Here is a 15,296-nt window from a genome sequence, read left to right as displayed (position 1 = left end):
TACATACACTCTATCCAACCTCGCATGACTGTCACGTTGAAAATGCGTGTATTTTGGTTGTGTGGCGCTCATTAATAAGCGGCCAACATCTTCCATGTCATATTTCTGGACCAGGGTATTTAGCAAAAGAGCACTTTTATCGCGCACGAAGGTTCGCTTAGCGCGATCATCGGTATAGCATACGCAGTTGAAATCTCCCAACAATATAACATATCTTTCACACTTGAGATACTGTTCAAGCTCTGCGAAAAAGGCACTTCTCTCCTGCATATCGTTCGGCACATACACACAAATCAGTCTCCATTGATAACCGCTAAAAGAAAAATCATACACGATAAGCCGTCCAGTTTCATTAACCTTGAGAAATTGCTCTGTAATATCCAAACTTTTCCGCACCAAAAGAAGACAGCCACCGGACGTACCCACGGAATGGCATACGCATGCGTTGTAGTATGTTCTAAAAGGTGCCACCATGCGATCAGTTTGTTCTTCGCTTTCAACCTTTGTTTCCTGTATTGCTACAAGATCCAATTGATTCTCAGCACATAGGCGATTAACTTGGTACTGCTTTCGTCTTGCGGCAAGACCTCGAACGTTAACGGTTGCAACACGCAGTCCTCTAACCAAATCCCCTACCATAATAATTTGGAGCAAACTAATCGCACGGTTCCACACACCCCTCGCGCGCTAAACCTAGGCTAATCGAATCACGCGTACAATAAGGCAAACATACAACACTGCACTTTTCAATTGTGGTTTGGATGCGTACCTCAGATACGCAGTACATCCGCCTCCTCGTCTTCGTATCCATTGTGCGTGGTTCATCGCCCATTCGCCATGAAAGGCATGGGCTGGCGTCCTACACGAGTCTCGTGACCGCCGGTTTTCTATCCGGCGGAATGTTCGGCTTTGGTCGGAAAGTTGGCCGCCTTGTAACCACAGCCTTTGGCGGTGGTTCCTCGCTTGTAGGGTCTCCTGTGTGGTCTTGTTCACCAGTCGCTTGGTCACGACTCCTCTTCGTCACACTTCCACTGGTGGAAGCTACGTCCATTTCTTCATACTGTGGCCCTTCGCTGTCTTGATCCCCGGAGCTCTGTGCCTTTTGCGAGTCGCTGCCTTCCTTCACTTTCTCTTGCCTATCGCCCGCTCGCGAGTCAAGTTGCTCAGGGGGCGTCAGTTCAGGGGGCGTCTCCTGTACTTTCACATTCTGCGCGTCACCAGGGCATACTTCCTCGACTTCGGCTTCGTCCATAAGGAGTTCCGCCACTTCTTCCTTCTCTGCAGGGCCCGTCACACTCGCGTACGTTCTAACGCATTGTGACTCATCGTGTCCATAACGCCGGCAGAGCGCGCAGCGTGGAACGCGACATTCACGCCGTATATGCCCTGTGTTCCGGCACCGAAGGCAGAGCGCAGCTCGGCCTGGCGCGACAACCAATGCCTCCTCGCCTGCGACACGCAGCAAATGTGGCACGTCGTCCACGGTTAGGCCTTTCCGCAGTACCAAGGTGACAAGCCGTGTTGAAGAACTCTTGTCTTGCAGACCATGAACGCGCCACCGCTCCCGCGTAATCTCCTTAACAACGCCGTAAGGTTCCAAGGCCTCGCACACATCCTCATCTAGCAGGTTGTGGAGCAGCCAGTGAACCTTCAGGCGTATGGCTTGATTTCCAGGGTCGATAATCAGACAGCGACGCCCCTTCACCTTGACTTCTTTTTCTCGTAGCATTTCTTTCACCGCATCAGCATTCTTGAAAGTCACGGCCCACACGTGACTCATTTTATAAGCCCCTAACGCAACTACGTCAGAGAGCACCTTCAAGTTTTCCAGCATGTCCCTGAAGTGTTCCACACGATACGGCCTTGCACTCACATCGGCATGTAAAAACAAAGTATTGGAAACAACTCGCCCAGTAGGTAATTGTGGCAGAAGTACTTGATATTCCGTGGAATCCTTGACAGTTGTCCTGGTACCGCGGCCCTGTTGGGCCGCTGAAGCCGCCCCGTTGTTAACGGAGCACATGTCACCCACGTCCGTTCACTACGGTGGCCGGAAGTGGAATCCCACTGAACCACCGACGCCATGTGACGGACCTTCATACGTAGTTCGGACAGGTGCGCAACATCCCTTAGCGTCGCTAAAGAAGAAAACTGCGTCGGCCGGGAATCGAACCCGGGCCACCCGCGTGGCAGGCGAGTATTCTACCACTGAACCACCGACGCCATGTGACGGACCTTCATACGTAGTTCGGACAGGTGCGCAACATCACTTAGCGTCGCTAAAGAAGAAAACTGCGTCGGCCGGGAATCAAACCCGGGCCACCCGCGTGGCAGGCGAGTACTCTACCACTGAACCACCGACGCTTTTTTTTTCTTTATTGCCAGTCCTCGACATAGAACAACACAAATTGGAATGAAAACTATACAAAAACAGCAATATATACATTTGTTGCGGTCCGCTACTGCGGCATGACGTTGTCTATTAAAATTCCTTGAGTTCTGTCAGGGGTTCAACCTGGACAGCCCTCAGTGGAACAGGTCGCGCTCGCACTAAATTACGCGCAGTGCTTCATTCAATCAATCAAATATAACGTGACTTCGGGATAGCGCAAAAGAAAAAAAAAGGAAACTGTGGAGGTGCTGGGCATCGATCCCAGTACCTCTCGCATGCTAAGCGAGCGCTCTACCATCTGAGCTACACCCCCCCTTTTTTTTTTTTTTTTTTTTATTGCCGTCGTCGACGTACAAAATCAAATGTTACAAATGATAAAACGTGCCAGCCACACTTTGGCTAGCACAGCACTAAAATCTTTTCAGTGACACCAGTTCATCCAGTACAGACATCCATTGTGGTGGATCAGGCAGTGATTTGTAAGCGTCTCTCACGTAAACACACTCTCAATGAAGTGTTCTCGCACCGGTATTACAACCAAGTCTGCATGTTCAAATTGCATGCGAGTTTTCCACATCGCGTGGAGGCCCAGGACCATAATGAGGTCATACGGTACTTCCTCTGAGGTATCTATTGGCAAGAAGCGTATCCATACGGGTCCAGGGGTAACTGCTTCTTCAGCGTTCTCTGCAGAACGTCCCAGTGAAAGATCGGGTCCCAGAAATCTAGGAAAACATGTTCTATTGTTTCTGGTTTTTACATAAAAAGCATTCGGTGTTCCAGGGATGAAAATACCCTTGCTATGAAGCCAGGTCTTAACGGGAAGTGTGTTTGTATGTAATTGGAAAAGAAAGACTTAGGTCGATGGCCTTACTGGCATTTTCTTGACTCTTTTTAGAACGTCCTGTCGGAACGTCCTCCACGGTGTGGCGACGGTACAAAGGTACAGGTAGCATCGTGTCCACAAGATCTCTGTACAATTGTTTTTTTGTAACGATGGACAGATACTGCGCGAGAAAACGCACATTCAACATCCTATGCGCCAGCACCACTTCACGCAGGTATCCCAGTCACGGTTCCCGGCATGTTCTGAGCCGACGAAACAACAAATCCTGGAAGAAGTCTGCCCAGCCGTACTTGTACTATTGTTCGAAGAAAGAGATCATTTTGATCCCGCAGAAACACAAAGCGTGACACAATTTGTCGCAAAACAAGTGAACCAGACCCAGCCCACCTTTCTTGACCGGGAGAAACAAGTTTGTTCGACTCGTCCTCTCCCAGTAGAGCCCAAATGAAAGTAGCGAAAATGCGGTGAATTTTTTGTACGCTTACCCGCGCAGCACACAACACATTCATAACATACCATATCTTTGAAACTAAAAAAGGTTGCAAACAGTGGCTCTAGAAAACATTGACAATTGCTTTCCTCTCCAACCGTCAGCCTTTTCCTTTGCTCTCGAAGCTTGGTCGAGCCAGTACGGTTCGGTTTCACGGTAACTTCCGAGAGGCACCCCCAGGTACTGTGTAGGTAACTTTGACCAATTCAATCGAGAAAAGGTCTCGGGCGTGTCTTCCCAACTCCCATGCCAGAAGCCATAACTTTTATCCCAATTTATCTGGGCTCCAGCTGAATTCGCAAAACTTTTCGACTACAGTAGTTGCCTCTTTAATACTGGCTTTATTGTGCAGAGAAATCGCGATGTCGTCTGCATAAGCCAATATTTTAACGTGTGCTGCCTGTAGTCGATAGCCTGCTATGCGGTCGTTGTTCTTAATGGCCAAACAGAGTGGCTCGAGATAAGCAGCAAACAGAAGGGGCGAAAGCGGGCATCCTTGACGCACCGACGAGAGCACACGAAAGCTATCGGTGAGCTCCCCATTAACAATGATTCGCGTTGAGCAGTCTTGTACGCCATCGTTACGCCTTCCGTTATGACACTGCCAACGTTCGTATGTTCGAGTATGCATAGTAGAGCCTTGTGCGAGACGAGGTCGAAGGCTTTCGCCAAATCTATCTGCATCATCGCGACGTAATCGCCAATCGCGTCGGCAACACTCTAGCACACTTCGAACCACGTGTACATTTGTTGTAATACTGCGGCCTTTAATGCCACAAGTCTGGTGAGGCCCTACCAATGTTTTATGACACTTTGCAGTCGTTTCGCTAAAACTTTCGTGAATACCTTATAGTCAACGTTGGCTAGAGTTATCGGGCGATATGAGCCTGGCAACAAACGTTTCTTTTCGTCATCACTCTTCGGGATTAGCACGATATGCGAGGTTGTGAAAGACAAGGGCAATCTTTTTCGGTCATACGCTTCGCTGATAACTAGATGGAGGACATGAGCCAGCGCTGACTTAAACGTTTTATAGAAAGTAGCCCCTAAGCCATCAGGCCCTAGTGCTTTACCGGGCGCCAACTCGTCTATTGCGCACTCTATCTCTCACTCAGGGTAATGGGATGTTCTAGCCGTGCCTTAACTTCTTCATCGAGCTTTGGCATCAGTGAAAGGAATTCCGTCTGGTAGCCATCTTTAGGTTCGCGTGGCTGACCTAAGAGGCTTTGAAGTGATCGACGATCCCTTGTTTGATGTCGTTTTTGTCGGACGTGATGTCATTGCCTTTAGCTAGCTGGCGGATTTCCTTCCGACATGCGTACCTTTTCTCGTCTGAGAGAGCTCGTTTTGTTGGCGCTTCTCCCGCCCACAGCTTCTCAGACCTTGATCGCACAACGGCGGCTTTGTATTTCTCAGAGTCTATCCTTTCGAGTTCGGCTTTCACTTCCTTTATTTCGTTAACATACACACCAGGCTGGACACTTTCCATGCTGATGAAAAATTGCAGTTGCTGGCGAAGGTTCGTTTCTGCCTGTTTCAGGTTATGCCGAAGGACACTGCTTCTTTCAATAGCCATTGTTTTTACTTTCTGTTTAAATTCTTCCCATTTAATGGCGAAGCTTGCTAATTCGACTGAAATCAGGCTTTTCTAGTTCTTTCGCAACAGCATCAACGAAGGCATCGTCATCCAGCAACTGCGCGTTCAACTTTCCAGAGGTCCCAGTTAAAGGTGTGTTTGATCTGTCTTTTCCCAAAGGTGGCAGTTACCAAGCAGTGGTCGCTATATGCAATGGGTTGCACATCATATTCACTACACAAGGGCACCAATTCGGCTGACACATATAATCTATCTAGCCGAGCGTGGCTATCACGCTGGAAGTGCGTAAACTGCGGGTGAGTACCGCTGGCGAAGACACTACCGATATCTTCCAAGTCGTAATCGTGCACCACTGCATTTAGCAATTCAGCACTCCTATCGCGTACGTGTGAAAATTTTGCGCGGTCGTCAGCAGTGCATACGCAGTTAAAATCGCCCAGCAGTATTACCACCTTGTCACAGTTTACGTACTCTTCAAGACGCTCAAAGAAGGATCGCCGGTCTGTTTGAATATTCGGTGCGTAGACACAAATGACACGGAAATCCTTATCGCAACAAAAATCAGCCACTAAAAGGCGCCCACTTTCACACGAAAACACTGACTGCACATAAATGCCAAAGTTTCTTCGAATGAATACAGCGCAACCACCTGATCCACCAACAGCGTGAGAAACACACACGTCAAAGTGCGCACGAAAATTGGACACCATTCTGTCGGTTAGCTCTTGGCTCTCTATTTTCGTTTCTTGGATTCCCACAAGATGCAAGTCATTATCTAAGAGTAGGCGACTTAGCTGACATTGCCGCCTTCTTGCACCGAGCCCTCGTACATTTAACGTGGCTACACGTAGCGCTCCTTCGATATTAGCTGCCATGACTACACGGTAGAATGGTGCCCATCACAGTTACGCAGGGACGAGTGTTGATAAGGACACGCCGATAACCGCGTCGAATGCCACAAAAGGGAACACCAACCCGACCTCTCGAAAACAACACTCACATGCAACTCGGGCCCTCGTTCCTGACACATATCCAAGAGAATAGCGCTCAGGGTGACGGCCATTGCACTCACGAACCCCCCAACCCGCCTCAAGCAAAACACAGTACAGAACTACGGAGGCGGTTTACCCGCCTGCCGTGGATCGGCCGTAAGTTCGGCTCAGCTTGAAGGTCGAACGCCTTACGGCGCTTTGGGCGGAGTCCGCCGGCCTTTCCGTCGACTTTCCGTCTGCTGAGGGACTCTGGACCGATGCCGAGAGCCTCGATGGGGGCGTTGGGGGGGTCGTGCTTTCTTGCTGCCAGAGTAGCGTCAGTAGCTGCGGGGCGCTCGTTCTCTGCCGGGGTCTCCGTCACGCTCCCGAGAGTTGCTGCTGGCTCCGTGGGGTAGGACATCTCCCGTCTCCTTTCGTCGGTGGTCGTCTCGCTCGCTTCTGCCACCGCGTTGCTGCTTCCGGCTCTCTTGGCCGCATCCTCCGCCTCGATGACGTCCATCATGTGCTCTGATGTCAAAGGCTCGCTCTCTGCCGAACCCGCGGCTACTGCGTAAGAGCGTACACAGTCCGCGTCGACGTTGCCGAAGAGCCTGCACCTGGAGCAACGGGGAACCTTACATTCTCGTCGTACGTGGCCAGAACCCCGACAGCGCAGACACTGCATAGGGCGACCTGGGGCGACCACAAGCGCGAGTTCGCCGGCGACGCGTACCTGATGGGGCAAGTCGTCGGCCTTCATCCCAGACTTGAGCTGCAGTAGCACTGCTCGAGTCGTTGAGCCCTTGTCAGAGACGCCATCCACTCGCCAGCGCTCGCGGGTCACTTCAGTCACTTTGCCGAAGGAGGCCAACGCCGTCTTCACGTCCTCGTCTTCAACACCGTGCAGAAGCCAGTGGAGACGCAGCTTCACCTGTTGTTCCTTCGGGTCGATCACCAGGCAGCGACGCCCCTTGACCTGCAGCTCCTTCAGCGCCGCCAGCTTTTTGGAAGCCTCGGCTGTGTTCATCGTCCCCGCCCACACATGCTTGATTTGGTACGCTCCAAGGGCGACGACGCCCGAGAGCATACCAACAGCTTGAAGCGCGTCCCGAAAATCTTCTACACGGAACGGGCGAACACGAGCGTCGCCGTGCAAAAAAACCATATTTAATACGATGCGTCCTGTTGGTAGTCGTGGCAAAATAATCTGGTAGCCCGTATCATCCTCAGTCAAAAGCCTGTTGCCGCGGCTGACTGCCGCATTAGCCGCTCCAGTGGAGCCCATGATACCGCGATCCGTTAAGCTCGGAAGCCGGAAGCAGAATGTGAACCACCGACGCCATGTGACGGACCTTCATACGTAGTTCGGACAGGTGCGCAACGTCCCTTAGCGTCGCTAAAGAAGAAAACTGCGTCGGCCGGGAATCGAATCCGGGCCACCCGCGTGGCAGGCGAGTATTCTACCACTGAACCACCGACGCCATGTAACGGACCTTCATACGTAGTTCGGACAGGTGCGCAACATCCCTTAGCGTCGCTAAAGAAGAAAACTGCGTCGGCCGGGAATCGAACCCGGGCCACCCGCGTGGCAGGCGAGTATTCTACCACTGAACCACCGACGCCATGTGACGGACCTTCATACGTAGTTCGGACAGGTGCGCAACATCTCTTAGCGTCGCTAAAAATGAAAACTGCGTCGGCCGGGAATCGAACCCGGGCCACCCGCGTGGCAGGCGAGTATTCTACCACTGAACCACCGACGCTTTTTTTTCTTTATTGCCTGGTTTGGACAAATACAAAAGCAAGAACAATCGCTACACAGATGCTAAAAATGCTGACAGACTGTCTGCCAGCACAATGGGGCTAAAAACATTTTATAGCAACAAGTTTGTCTAGGAAGCAATACCAATCAGGTTTCTCGGTTTGCACTTGATACAGGTCTCTGAGATATTGAATGCTTTCAATGAAGTAATCCCGCGCCTGTCTCATATTTACATCCTCGTTCATCACGTCCATCCGCGTCCTGTACACACTATGGAGAACCAATGCCATGAACATATCATAGGCCACACCCCCTATGTTTACGACTGGCAAAAAGCGGATGCCATAGGGTGTAACTGGCAGGTCTTTCTGCAAGGTCCTTTGAAGGATGTCCCAGAGAAAAACTGCATCACTGCAGTCCAGGAACATGTGCTCAATTGTCTCCGGTTTTCTGCAGATGTAGCAATTTACTGACCCTGCGACATAATACCCTTTTCGTGTAACCAAGGTTTCGTAGAGAGTGTGCCACTATGCAGTTTGAAGAAGAACGTTTTTACAGATGGTCGTACCGGCAGTGCGTTTCACTCTCTTTAGGACATCATTTCCTGGTCGAGGCCATACACAGAGCGGTACAATGGTACAGGCAACATTGTGTCGACAAGATCTTTGTACAAACGTTTTCTTGTGACATCATGTAGATAGTCCAATGAAAAGCGTACTATCAATATAATTAAATGCTGCAACAACTTCACGCATGTAGCCCCAAAGTCTAACCTGACCCCCTGCGTACGATGAAACGATTAAACCGGGTATGTGACTTTGTAGCCGAATTTGCAACATTTCTCGAAGAAAAGAATCGCTCTGATCTCGTAGATATATGAATCTTGCCACGATCTGTAGCAAGAACAAATGCGCCAGCCCGAGGCCTCCACTTCGCACTGAACGAAACAAGTTCGTGCGACTCGTTCTTTCCCATCCCGAGCCCCAAACAAAAACAGCAAGCACTCGGTGCAGCTTTTGAACAGAAAGACGTGACATTGACAAAGCTTGAAGCACATACCACACTTTCGCAACAAGGAAAAGGTTACAGACTGTTGCACGTGTAAATATAGAAAATTTGTGCCCACCCCATTTTGTGGTTTTAGCACGTAGTTTTTCCGTTTCACCCTTCCAGTATTCCTCATTTTCTCGGTAATGGTGGAGTGGCACGCCGAGGTACTGGCCAGGGGTTACCGTCCACTGCACCTTTTCATACACAGATGGTGTGGTTTCCCAACTTCCGTGCCAAAATCCTAATCTTTTGCTCCAGTTAACACTACTACCGGTGCACTCACAAAAGCAAGTTACGTCATGAAGTGCTTCCGCAACGCTTCGCTTGTCTTCGCAAAACAGAGCAATATCATCGGCGTAAGCAAGCACTTTAACTTCCGCATGCATCAATCGAAAACCATGCACATTTTTATTGCTGAGTATCTTCCGGCAAAGACTCTCTAAATAAATGGAAAATAATAGGCTACTTGCCGGGCATCCTTGTTTGATGCCAGAACTTACATTAATGCTTTCAGTGAGGTGTTTGTTGATGACTACCCTGGTAGAAGAACCCGTATAAGCCATTTTGATGCCTTCAAAAATAACACAGCCAACGTTCACATATTCAAGAATACTAAAAAGAACGTCATGTGTGACACGATCAAACGCTTTTTCTAAATCTATTTGCAGCATTGCTACTTTCCTGTCAAAAACGTCGCAACACTCTAGGACACTTCTAGCAACATGAATGTATGTAGTTATAGTTCGATCTCTTATGCCACAAGTTTGATGTGGTCCAACCAAATCTTCATGACACCTTGCAGTCGCTTTGCCAATATCTTCATGAAGATCTTATAATCGACGTTTGCTAAGGTAATTGGTCTGTATGATTCAACTGACAACTGTTTCGTTGCGTCGTTCGTCTTTGGAATTAATACAACATGCGACCGAACAAAAGGATACAGGCAAATGTTTTTCGTTGTATGCTTCGGCAAAAACATGGTACAAAATTATTGCAACTTGACTTTTGAAAGCTTTGTAGAATGTCGAGCTTAATCCATCAGGTCCAGGTGACTTCCCAAGACTCATCTCATCTATTGCGTGTTCTATTTCTGCTACAGAGATCGGTGTTTCTAATGTTGCTTTTCTGTCATCATCTACTTTAGCCATGAGGGGTAAAAAGTGATTTTCAAATCCTTTTCCAACTCGTTTAGTGCATCCTATCAGCTCGCGGAAATGCTCAACGAATGCTCGTTCAATTTCTGCCTTGTCGCTGGTCACAACGTTTTGATACCTTATCGCCTTAATTTCATTTTGCGTAGCATATCTTTTTTCGTCGGCCAGCGCGCGCTTAGTAGGCATTTCGCCGCACCAGAGTCTTTCAGCGCGTGCCCTTATTATAGCACCTCGATACTTCTCGGCGTCTAAGCGCTCTAACTTTCCTTTCACATCTTTAATATCTTTGCTGCGGAAACCAGGCTGTACACACTCTTGACACACTAAAAAGTCTAATTGTCTTTGCAGTTCTTTTTCTTTCTTCTTTTCATCATGTCGCCTCTCAGTTGCTTTTTCTATTGCAATGATTTTTATCGTTTCCTTGAAACGCTCCCAAAGATGAATAATGCGAGCAGACGTATTTTCAAGAACTTCATCTAAATATCTTTTTGCCGCTTCAACGAACAGTTTATCGTCTAGAAGTTTATCGTTGAACTTCCACAATTCCCAGTTAAATCTTTCCTTCACTTTTGTACCTATTGTGAACGTGACCAAGCTGTGATCACTGAATGAGACGTGTTTCACAGCGTAGTCACAGCACAGTGGAACTAGGTTGGCTGTTACGTAGGCTCTGTCCAGCCTGGCGTGACTGCTACGTTGGTAATGCGTATACGTCGTGAAATTAGACAAGACGTTACCGATAACTTCTAATTCGTGTTCATTAACTGTATAGTTTAAAACCATAGCACTGTAATCACGTAAAGGCTGCTGTCTCGCCCTATCTTCAGGAGCACATACGCAATTAAAATCCCCAAGGAAGATAATTATTTTGTCACAGCAAAGAAACGCACCAACACTTTCAAAAAATATTTTCCGATCCTTCTCAATATTGGGAGCATAAACACAAATCACTCGCCAGCTTGCGTTACAAAATAAAAAATCGCAGACGATCAGCCTCCCCGTGTCATCAACATGTACACTTTCTTCTTGCATGCCTAAAGACTTCCTCAAAAGAAGTAGGCATCCGCCAGACCTACCCACGGCGTGGGACACGCAGACATTGTAACGAGGGCGGAAAATTGAAACCATGCGGTCCGTCTGCTCTTCTGTCTCAACTTTGGTCTCTTGTATAGCGGCAATATCAACATCGCTTTCAAGAAGCAGGCGACTCAGCTGACATTGCCGCCTTCTTGATGCTAATCCTCTCACGTTAAGTGTTGAAACACGTATAGGGTTCTGCAGTTTGTTAGCCATTTTTTACTTGCTTAAAAGGAGCCGATGAACCGCATGGCTCGAAAACCGCGAGCGAGTGAAGTGTACATAACAAGAGCGACCCATCACTTACAATTCTCGTTAGAGGATCCAGTCCATGCTCCCAATCCTACCGTCCATGGATTTCAACCGCGCTTTTTCCATTCTCCAGTTGCCATAATGTCACCATAACCGCGCACGTGAATCACAGCACTACTAGGGCGGCTTGGCCACCGAGCGCGGGTCGTCCAGTATGGACGGCCGCGGCTTGAAAGAGGGCCTCCGAGTCCCCGATGATTTTGAAGGTGGCTCTTCACCACAAACTTTACCGTCTATGGTTTTTTCACCATCGTTAGTCTGGTCGCGTGGTCGCTTGTCTGCCTGGGTGCTAGTGGCGTTATCAGCATCTGCTATGCTCTCCTCTGGCTCGAGCCCAGGTGCCGCATCTTCGTTGGGCGTATGGTGTACGTCCCCCGAAGTGGTTGCCTTGTCGTTAGTTTTTTCTTGCGCCGCTACCTGGGAGGCGGAGACGACTTTCCCTTCAGCGTCCTCTTTACTGACCACGGAAGACCCTCGCGCTGCCACAAGTGGGTCACCTGCGGCGTTAGTTGCGTCTTCTGCGTCAGCCTCATCCATTAGATACTCAGCTGGATCTTCGCTAGCATCGACACTGGTGACGTTCACATATGTCGGCGTGCACTCCTTGTCGTCATGGCCGAACTTGCGGCAGACATTGCACCGTGGAACTCGACATTCTCGCCGAATATGGCCCTTGCCACGGCAGTGAAGGCACAGTGGCGGTCTCCCGGCCACAACGACTAGCGCCTGCTCGCCGGCTACACTTACTTGATGAGGCAATTCATCCCGCTTGAGTCCCGCCTGCAGCCTGAGCGTTACAAGCCGCGTTGTCGAACCTTTATCAGTCACGCCATGCACCCGCCAACGCTCCCTGCTGATGTCCGTTACTTGTCCGTATGCTGCAAAAGCACGCCTGACGTCTTCGTCAGGTACGTTATGAAGAAGCCAATGGACTTTCATTCGCACGTCTTGGTTGGCAGGGCCAATGACGACGCACTTGCAGTCTTTGACCTTCAGCTCACCCACGTCAATCACTTTTTTGACAGCCTGCTCGTTCTTGAAAGTAACAGCCCACACGTGGCTCATCCGATACGCCCCCAAGGCAACAACCTCAGGGAGCAACGTCAGACTCGCCAACGCATCGCGGAAATCTTCCACTCGGTAGGGGCGGGCCCGAATGTCGGCGTGCAGAAACACGGTGTTTTCGACAAATTTTCCTGTTGGCAAGCTTGGCAGAATCATCTCGTAGTCCTTTTCCTGTTCTTCCGTTGCAAAAAACCTGTTTCCGCGGCGAGTCATTGCCGCAAGAGCCGCTCCGTTGGAGCCCATGAAAACACGACCGTTCACTTCAGTGGCCGGAAGTGGAATCCCTGAACCACCGACGCCATGTGACGGACCTTCATACGTAGTTCAGACAGGTGCGCAACATCCCTTAGCGTCGCTAAAGAAGAAAACTGCGTCGGCCGGGAATCGAACCCGGGCCACCCGCGTGGCAGGCGAGTATTCTACCACTGAACCGCCGACGCCATGTGACGGACCTTCATACGTAGTTCGAACAGGTGCGCAACATCCCTTAGCGTCGCTAAAGAAGAAAACTGCGTCGGCCAAGAATCGAACCCGGGCCACCCGCGTGGCAGGCGAGTATTCTACCACTGAACCACCGACGCCATGTGACGGACCTTCATACGTAGTTCGAACAGGTGCGCAACATCCCTTAGCGTCGCTAAAAATGAAAACTGCGTCGGCCGGGAATCGAACCCGGGCCACCCGCCTGGCAGGCGAGTATTCTACCACTGAGCCACCGACTTTTTTTTTATTTATTGCCGGTCTTTGACAATGTACAATGCACACAGTATAGAAACAGACATCACAAAAAGAACACTTACAGAACATACTGAAAAACATGAAAGCCATCAGCCCAACATGGACTGGCGTTGTCAAACTAAAATTCTTTTAAAGCTGTCAGAGGTTCTATCCTCGACAGCCAATCGGGTGCAATATCTTGCATTTTCTTAATTTCAATGAAACGAGACATACTTTCTCGAAAATAAATACGAGCAGGCCTAGCATCTGGGTCGCAAAGGTACCCGGCCATTCGTGCCCGCCATAAACAGTGGAGGCCATTGAGCATAATAAGGTCGTATGGAACTCCGTCCTCATTGTTTATCGCTAGGTACCTTATCCCATGCGGACTCAATGGAAAATCCTTCTTCATTGTCCGTTTTAGGACGTCCCAGAAGTAGACACCTTCCCAGCAATGCAAGAACACATGATCTATGGTTTCAGGTTGCTTGCAGATCAAGCAATATGAGCCCCATGGTACAAGGAAGCCACGTTCTTCCATGAATGTTTTCACTGACAGTGTTCCTGAGTGTAGCCTAAAAAAGAATGTTTTTACCCCAGTAGGCACCTCCATTCTTTTCACCCGTTTAAGGACATCCTGTCCTGGTCCTCCACTGTATACCGCTCTGTACAATGGCACTGGGAATACAATATCGCATACATCTCTATATAACGTCTTTCTTTTCACGCCAGATAGATAATCGAAAGAAAAACGCACAGAAAGAAAGCGCACACTATCAACAACTTCTTTTAGATAGCCGCGAATCGTTCCTGGCATACTGTTGGTACTAACAATGAGTGCCGGCAAAGCGGCTCTTAACCTGAGCTGTAATACCGTACGCAGAAATGGATCGCGCAAATCCCGAAAAAACAAAAATCTATTGACAAGCTGTCGTACAAAAAGATGCACCATCCCAGCCCCCCTTCCTTCACCCGCCTGAACAGGTTTGTTCGGCTACATCTTTCCCAGTTGGAGTCCCAGATAAAAACGGCGAACACTCTGTGCAACCTTTGCACGTTTACCCTTGAACAAAACAACGTCTGCATGACGTACCACAACTTCGTAATGAAAAACATATTACATACAGTTGCCCTTGCGAAAATGGACAGGTTGATGCCTTTCCACCTGTCTGCTTTTTCTCTTGTTTCTTTTATTTGGTTCGTCCAGTATCCCTCGCTATGTTTGTAACTGTCCATGGGAACACCGAGATACTTGGTAGGGATTTTCACCCAGCTCACATTCGCAAAGTTGTCCGGGGCCGAAGACCACTCTCCGTGCCACAAACCGAGGGACTTACCCCAGTTCACTTTACTGCCCGTCACATCACAATACTGCTTCACAACGCGTATCGTTTCTGTTACACTTTCTCTGTTTGTACAACACACGGCTATATCATCTGCATATGCCAGGAGCTTGACTTCTGTGGCTGCCAAGCTATAACCTCGTATTTGCTCGTTCTCAATTATTGCCAAACACATCGTTTCTATATAAATTGCAAACAAAAGAGGACTGAGGGGGCAGCCTTGACGCACAGAACGCATGACGTTAATGGGGGCCCCCAATGATTTATTCACAATTAAGCGTGTTGTGCAGTTCTGATACGCCAACGCCACTCCCTCAGTGATGATGGCACCTACATTAACGTGATCCAGAATGGCAAACAAAATATCATGAGACACACAGTCAAACGCTTTCTCGAGGTCAAGCTGGAGCACTGCGACGCCGTCGTAAGTGATGTCACAGCACTCGAGCACGCACCGCATCGTGTGAATATTCGAAAAAATTGACCTCCCTTTGATCCCACACGTTTGGTGGTCTGCAA

General features: G+C 49.1%; 8 non-coding genes across 8 annotated transcripts; all 8 read right to left on the bottom strand.

The window, feature by feature from the left end:
• Positions 1 to 2,152: 2,152 nt before the first annotated feature.
• Positions 2,153 to 2,223, bottom strand: Trnag-gcc (transfer RNA glycine (anticodon GCC)). Its single transcript has one exon. It is a non-coding gene; the product is annotated as a tRNA-Gly (tRNA).
• A 70-nt stretch (positions 2,224 to 2,293) lies between these two features.
• Trnag-gcc (transfer RNA glycine (anticodon GCC)) lies at positions 2,294 to 2,364 on the bottom strand. Its single transcript has one exon. It is a non-coding gene; the product is annotated as a tRNA-Gly (tRNA).
• Positions 2,365 to 2,632: 268 nt separating this feature from the next.
• Positions 2,633 to 2,705, bottom strand: Trnaa-agc (transfer RNA alanine (anticodon AGC)). Its single transcript has one exon. It is a non-coding gene; the product is annotated as a tRNA-Ala (tRNA).
• Positions 2,706 to 7,707: 5,002 nt separating this feature from the next.
• Trnag-gcc (transfer RNA glycine (anticodon GCC)) lies at positions 7,708 to 7,778 on the bottom strand. Its single transcript has one exon. It is a non-coding gene; the product is annotated as a tRNA-Gly (tRNA).
• Positions 7,779 to 7,848: 70 nt separating this feature from the next.
• Positions 7,849 to 7,919, bottom strand: Trnag-gcc (transfer RNA glycine (anticodon GCC)). The gene has a single exon. It is a non-coding gene; the product is annotated as a tRNA-Gly (tRNA).
• Positions 7,920 to 7,989: 70 nt separating this feature from the next.
• Positions 7,990 to 8,060, bottom strand: Trnag-gcc (transfer RNA glycine (anticodon GCC)). The gene has a single exon. It is a non-coding gene; the product is annotated as a tRNA-Gly (tRNA).
• A 5,026-nt stretch (positions 8,061 to 13,086) lies between these two features.
• On the bottom strand, positions 13,087 to 13,157 carry Trnag-gcc (transfer RNA glycine (anticodon GCC)). The gene has a single exon. It is a non-coding gene; the product is annotated as a tRNA-Gly (tRNA).
• A 70-nt stretch (positions 13,158 to 13,227) lies between these two features.
• On the bottom strand, positions 13,228 to 13,298 carry Trnag-gcc (transfer RNA glycine (anticodon GCC)). The gene has a single exon. It is a non-coding gene; the product is annotated as a tRNA-Gly (tRNA).
• Positions 13,299 to 15,296: the final 1,998 nt, after the last annotated feature.

This window comes from Dermacentor silvarum, chromosome 7, assembly GCF_013339745.2.
Source record: "Dermacentor silvarum isolate Dsil-2018 chromosome 7, BIME_Dsil_1.4, whole genome shotgun sequence".
In the NCBI taxonomy this organism is placed as follows: Eukaryota; Metazoa; Arthropoda; class Arachnida; order Ixodida; family Ixodidae; genus Dermacentor; species Dermacentor silvarum.
Note: the sequence above shows the minus strand (reverse complement) of the source record. Positions and strands in the feature narration are given on the sequence as shown.